This window comes from Capricornis sumatraensis, chromosome 8 (assembly GCF_032405125.1).
Source record: "Capricornis sumatraensis isolate serow.1 chromosome 8, serow.2, whole genome shotgun sequence".
In the NCBI taxonomy this organism is placed as follows: Eukaryota; Metazoa; Chordata; class Mammalia; order Artiodactyla; family Bovidae; genus Capricornis; species Capricornis sumatraensis.
Window position 1 is genome coordinate 111,266,242 of NC_091076.1, and position 7,201 is coordinate 111,273,442.

Here is a 7,201-nt window from a genome sequence, read left to right on the forward strand (position 1 = left end):
CTGCTCAAGACGTCCATTCTGTTAAGTGCATGGGAAAAAAAAAAATGTATGCCAATTTCAGTATGTCAGTAATTGAGGTTTTTAAATGTTCGGAAGAAAATGGAAACAGGATTGCTGATTCGTTCTGTATTCCGTGACATTCTGGGACTTCTAGATTTGCAATAAATGTATGGCTTTTTTATTTAGAGGGAGTGGCTCGTTTCTCATTGACACCTCAGCATGCATTGTTGGGTCCAACAAAGCTTTTAAAAACTCAGGGAGGATTCATTTAAAATAACATTTTCCGAAGCTTTTCTACAAAATCTTTGAACTGTACTAGAGACACATAAACGGTTCTCAGATGTGCTTGTTGAATGGCATCATTTCATAAATGGATAGCGAATGAATGAAATGATCCAGTGACCACAGAATGATAGCTAAGCCCATCACAAGCGACAGGCGAGAACTTGGACTTCCCCGGAGCTAAGACTCCGAGCTCCCAATGTGGGGGGCCCAGGTTCGATCCCTGGTCAGGGACCTGGATCCCACAGGCTGCAACCAAGAGTTCGAACGTTGGAACTAAAGATTCTGCACGCCCCAACTAAGAACCAGTGCAACCAAATATTTTTTTTAAAAAGTAGTAAGTGTAAACAGTTTAGACTAACCATATGCAGTGACAGAACAGGCCTAAGAACCAGCCTAATCTGTGAGGAAACAGCATGACCTCTGCACGTGGGGGTCCATGGAAACCGTTTCTGTTAAACTCCAGACAGGAACTGCCGCAGGGTTTGCGGGCCCCACAGGCTCAGGCACAGCTGCTCAGCTTGCCTCTGCAGGGCAAGAAGAGCCACAGACAGAATGTAAATGGATGAGGATGGCCGCCTCCATAAAAGTCAATTCACGTGAAAGAGACACGGGCCCCCAGTGTTTATCGCAGCACTGTGCACAGTGACTCGGGCATGGAAGCAGCCGAGATCGGCAGACGGATGGGTCAGGAAGCTGTGGTGTGTGTACACAATGGAATATTACTCAGCTGTAAAAAACGAACACATCTGAGTCAGTTCTAATGAGGTTAATGAATCTGGAGCCTATTACAAAGTGAAGTCAGAGAAACACCAATACAGTATATTAACGCAAATACATGGAATTTAGAAAATCCGTAATGATGATCCTATATGCAAGGCAGCAAAATAGACACAGATGTAAGGAACAGACATTCGGACTCGGGGGGGAGAAGGCGAGAGTGGGACGACGTGAGAGAACAGCAGCTGAACCGTGTTTATTACCGTATGTAAAGCAGACGACCGGTGCAAGCTCGGTGCAGGAAGCAGGCACTCAGAGCCGGTGCTCGGGGACAGCCCGGAGGGAAGGGTGGGGACGGAGGAATGGGGTTCAGGATGGGGGGTGCAAGTTCGATGCTTGAAGCAGGCACTCAGAGCCGGTACTCGGGGACGGCCCGGAGGGAAGGGTGGGGACGGAGGAGGAGGGTCCAGGATGGGGGACACACGCACTCCTGGCAGATTCATGTCAGTTCTGGCAAAACCACCACAGTGGTACTAAGTAATCATCCTCCAATTAAATAAATGTTTTAAAAAGTTAGTTCATGGATACTGAAATTTGAATTCCATAAACTTTCCACACACTATGAAATACTGTTGTTTTTTTTTAACGACATAAAAATACAAAAACCATGCTTAGTTCGAAGGCTGTCAAGAAAAACTGGCAGTGGGTTGTATCTGGCTTGTGCACCGCTCCACAGCATCTGCGACACAGTCACAGAGGAACCACCAGTGGCAGACTACACCAACAGTCCTGACGGGCAAATGTGGAAACAGTGGCAGATTTTATTACTGGACACCAAAATCACTGCATTTTGTGACTGCAGCCAGGAAATTAAAAGATGCTTGCTCCTCGGAAGAAAAGCTCTGACAAACCTGGACAGCATATTGAAAAGCAGCCAGCAAAGGCCTGTATAGTCTCGCTATGGTTCTTCCAGTCAATGTGTGGATGCGAGAGCTGGACCATAAAAAGGCTGAGCACCAAAGAATTGATGCTTTCGAACTGCGGTGATGGAGAAGACTTGAGAGTCCCTTGGACTGCAAAGAGATCAAACCAGTCCATCCTAAAGGAAATCAACCTTGAATATTCACTGGAAGGACTGATGTTGAAGTTGAAACTCCAATACTTTGGCCACCTGATGTGAAAAGATGACTCATTGGAAAAGACCCTGATGCTGGGGAAGACTGAAGGCAGGAGGAGAGGGGGGCAACAGAGGATGAGACAGTTGGGTGGATGGACACGAGTGTGAGCAAGCTGCAGGAGACAGGGAAGGACAGGGAGGCCTGGCGCGCTGCAGTCCCTGGGGTCGCAGAGTCGGACACGACACAGTGACCTCACAACAGTCCTGACCTACAGGGAAAGGTCGTTGTGGCCAAAGTGACCCCCAGGCCACAGGCGCCAGAGACAGGAGAGCCCAAACAGCCGCCAGCCCGCCAGCAGGCGCCACTTCCTGCAATTAGGGCGGTCTGGCTTCCACCTTGCTGACTAGATAATTTCTCTACAAATATAGACTATTTCCTTCCCCCAAATAAAATTAATCCAGTTGTAAAAATGAGTTAAGATCATGTGCTCTTTTAAGACAAATGCATCTCTGAATCAATGTTTCCAGGCTTTTAAACAAGGTTATCAATTATGTAAATGTAGCATCTATGCTTTTTTAAAAACCACCAGGGGATTCCCAGCTTTGCGCATTTATCTCCCCTCCCTTTAGCTTAATACCTGTTCATAAAATAGAAAATGGATTCTAACTCAAAGTTCTCATCGTCCAGTCATCCAATCAAGCCACCTAGATGTATTTATTACACCTAGACTTCTGTACTCCTCAAATATTCTAAATCAGAAATGATCATGAATCCTTATTTTTAAAAGCTCCTAGGTACGTTCAGTTCAGGCTCTAAGTCATGTCAGAAGTCGTGTCAGATACGGGGCTCATGAGCATGCCTAGTTTAGAAGCTGTTGCCCTTAAAATTCCAAATGGTTATAAGCATTAATTAAAACCACCAGATAAAGACAATTCCAACATGGTACCTGCTAATGCTCGGTCGTGTCCCACTCTTTGCGACCCCGTGGATTGTAGCCCCCCAGGCTCCTCTGTCCACGGGATTCTCCAGGCAAAAACACTGGGGTGGGTTGCATTTCCTTTTCCAGGGGATCTTCCCGACCTTCAGACCAAACATGCTGAAAGGTCTCTCCCATGAGTATACATCCGTTGGGAAAAAAGAACCTGTCCCAGTTTCCAGATTTATCTTTAACAGGAGTCCAATCCAACAGGTGGACGGCAGACTGTTGCATAAACAAGGAAACTGGCTCCCTCTGGTGTTCAGCGTCTGTCATGACTGCCTGATGGTGCAAGACAAGAACTGTCAAGGTCAGGAACTTAGAAAATTTCAGCTTTCATGTAAGAAAAAGTCTCACAGCCAAATCACAGTGACCACAGTGCCTGCAGATCTCCTATAGGGGAAACGGAATAGGAAAACCGACCCCCCAGGACACTATCTATACAGGCTTTTAGAATAGGCACACAGGTATGCATGGCTGAGTCCCTTCGCTGTCCACCTGAAACCCTCACAGCATCGTTCATTGGCTACTCCAGTATAAACGAAAAAGCTTGAAATAAAATACAGCTCACCTGAGATTGCTGGGAAAAATACAAATTGTGGCTATGAATCTATACTATTAATATTTATCTACCTTTCCAGCAACTCAAGACGACGGCACACTAAGGAGACTAGCAACCTACCCCCTAGAATCTGATCCAAATGTTACTGTCTCTACATGGGGACTCCCTTTTTAAAAAAAAAAAATAATAAGCGTTTATTTTTATTTCTTGACCGTGGTGCAGCCACGTGGGATCTTAGTTCCGTGACCCGGGATGGAACCCTGGCCCCTGCCCCGGAAGCGTGGAGTCTTAACCCCTGGACCGCCAGGGAAGTCCGGGGACTCCCTCGCCAGTCCTGACTCCAGCGCTGGCCTCCGGACCGTGCCACAGGCAGCTGAACGCGCCCTCAGCAGAGCCCCTGGCCCTCCTCCCCAGACCTGCTCCCTCCTCCACAGGCCCTGTTGGCCCTGCTTTCTGACTATATCCATAGCCAGACCGCCTCTGCCAAGTCCGCCAGCAGCCCACAGGCAGTGTGATCTGAGCTGGAGGACTGGTCGCCTCCCAGCTGGTGTGCCCACTTCCACCCCTGACCGCCCCGGCCTCCCGTTTCCATAGGGAGGCCTTGCAACAATCCTTTGAAAGCACAAGCCATAACCGGTCCCATTCACAGCCTACAAGGCCTTAATGTGGGCTCCCCACGCCCTGCCTGGGGCTACAACTTTCTGCCTCGGTTCTGCCAGGCTGGCTGCACTGGCTTTGTTATTGCTGCTTGAAATCTAAGGCCTCAGGCCTCAGCGAGTGTGGCTCCCGCTTCCTGGTCCACTCGTCCCTTACATGTGTGCACGACCCGACCCTTCCGTCTGTGCCCCCGCCGCTGCCCGGATGTCAGCCCCCAGGGAGGCACGCCTGGGCCCTAAGAGACGCAGCGCTCGTTTCTGCCCCTCGGATCTCCACCAGGACTCGTCCACTCGTTCTTTACCACTGAGGGAGGTTCGAGCTTTTAGACTGGGGGAGAGTCGCCTCACAGTGCTCTTAGTTTCTGCTGTACAGCAACGTGAGGCAGCCCTCCCTCCCGGCCTCCCTCCCACCCCACCCCCAATCAGGGCGAAAGTGAAAGCCGCTCAGCCGTGGCCAACTCCTTGCGACCCCACGGACTATACAGTCCATGGAATTCTCCAGGCCAGAATACAGTAGCCTCTCCCTTCTCCAGGGGATCTTCTCGACCCAGGAATCGAACTGAGGTCTCCTGCACTGCAGGTGGATTCTTTACCAACTGAGCTATCAGGGAAGCCCAATCAAGGCAGAACTTCTTTTATTCACTGGTATATTCCCAAGGCTTTGAACAGAGTCTGGCACATAGGAGGTGATGCTCAAAACATACAGCTGAATGGATGAATTAGTGGGTTTCTCAGTTTTCATTGAGTTTTTCAAAGACGAGCCTCAAAGGGCTCCCGGTAAGGCCCTACTATGGGCAGGTCCACTCTGAGGAAGAAAATCCAAGTTCGTTGGAGACTAAACAGTGAGAGAGAACACCACTAGGGCAGGCGCCAGGCTTCTGTATATGCCGGGTCCACAGCAGAGGAGCCGACCAACCAACCAAACAGGAGAAACATTTGGGAAAAGAAAGAAGCAGCACTCCAGAAAGTTCCAAAAAGCAAACCTTGAATTTCCTGCACACCTGGCCACTACTTTAATAGCATTTACACTGTATTTACAGCTATTTATATTGTATTAGGTATTATAAGTAATCTAAGGGTGATTAAGGTGTCCGGGAGCATGCACATAGGAAATACACAAATACTACACCATTTCACAGAAGGGACGTGAGCATCCCTGGATTTTGGTATTGTGGGGCGGGGAAGGGGTTTGGTTCTGGAACCAACCATCCTGCGGATAGAAAGACTGATGCCTGGAGGGCTGTGAATGTGAACATATTGCTGGTGCAGAACTTACTCTATATTCATGCACACACATATGCTAAGTCACTGCAGCTGTGTCTGACTCTGCAGTCCTATGGACTGTAGCCTGCTGGACTTAAGCCATTTTCCTGGGGCTTCCCAGGTGGCGCTAGTGGTAAAGAACCCACCTGCCAACGCAGAAGACATTAGGAGACATGGGTTCCATCCCTGGGTCAAGAAGATCCCCTGAAAGAGGGCATGGCAACCCACTCCAGTATTCTCGCCTGGAGAATCAATCCCGTGGACTAAGGAGCCTGGGGGGCTACCGTCCATGGAGTCACAAAGCGTCAGACACAACGGAAATGACTTAACACGGCACAAGCTATTTTCCAGCAGACTTTTTTCTTTCATGATGTCTCTATCGCTTTTTTTTTTTTCTGCCGCACCAGGCAGGATCCTAGTTTCCAGACCAGGGACTGAACCCGGGCCCTCCACAGTGAAAGGCTGGGGTCCTAACCACTGGGCCACCAGGGAATTCCCTCAAGGATGCTTCCTTTACCCTGTGGTTCAACTGGGAGCAAGTAATTTTCTATGTATTGAGTCTCTCACTTTTTGGTGTTAAAGCAAAGCACTGGGATTTCTCTGACTTTGAGCAGCCCCAGATGGTCCCACTTGAAAAGAGGTTGAAAGAAAGTTTAATCTCACAACCTCTTCTATAAACAATCTGAAAACAACCAGTTGAACCTCCTGCTTGTGGCGCTGTCCTTCTTATGAGGTCATGCAGCATGTGAAGACAGAGCAGAACCTGGAAGTGAGGGAGCCCTGGGGTCATCTCGGCTGCTGGTTTAACTACACACGAGTTCACACCAGCCTGCGCTTGTTTCCACACTGTTAACACTTCGCAACTTCACTTTCCAAAAGCGAAAACGACGCAGGAGGCCCTTGGCAATGGAAAGAGAGAGTTAAAAAAAAAAACCCCATCTGTTCCAGGGAATCACAGCAGGTCCCCTAAGCACATTCACGGGGCATCCAGAAGCCTTCACAGGGACCCCCAGCTTTCAGCCTATATGAACACGGTCTGCACACACTGAAGACCCCGAAACCTTTTGCTTCCAGAAGCCTCACTCTCCTGTTAACTCAACTTCAAAGGGACACCTTCCCACGCAGACTGGAAACCGGCCACAACTGAGCACCGACCGCACTGTCCAACACAGCAGCCAGGAGCCATCGGGCTGCCCAGCGCTGGGCACGCGGCCACTGGGAACCCAGGCGCGCCGTCCCAGCAAGATACACACGGAACGTGCAGGCTTAGTCCAGAATATAATGGACAGTGACACAAGTCAGACGGAGAAGGACAAACGCTGTGGGACCTCACACACGTCTGGGACCGAAAAGGGCAGAGCTGCTAAAAGCAGGGAATAGACGGTGGTCGTCAGGGCTGGGGGCGGGGAGCGGGAGCGACGCGGTTCAAGGTCCGAAGTCGCAGGGAGTAGGGGACCTGTCCCGGAGAGCAGCGCCCGGTGCCGCGAGGACAGACGACACTGCGTAGGACATCAGCCCTGCCAGGAGACCCGCCTCAGTGCCCCCACGCCCGGCCCACGGGATGTCCGCCGCCTCGGGGAGCTCGCGCGGTCACCTGCTGATAACGGGACGCCCCGAGGACCGG

The 7,201-nt window shown here is 50.2% G+C and overlaps 1 protein-coding gene across 1 annotated transcript in view; it reads right to left on the bottom strand.

The window, feature by feature from the left end:
• Window positions 1–7,201, bottom strand: part of ARSG (arylsulfatase G) — a 101,410-nt gene extending 94,209 nt beyond the window's left edge. The window contains exon 1 of the mRNA XM_068978939.1: window positions 7,172–7,201. The gene's annotated coding sequence lies outside the window, so the exon portion shown is untranslated. The remainder of the gene's footprint in view (window positions 1–7,171) is intronic.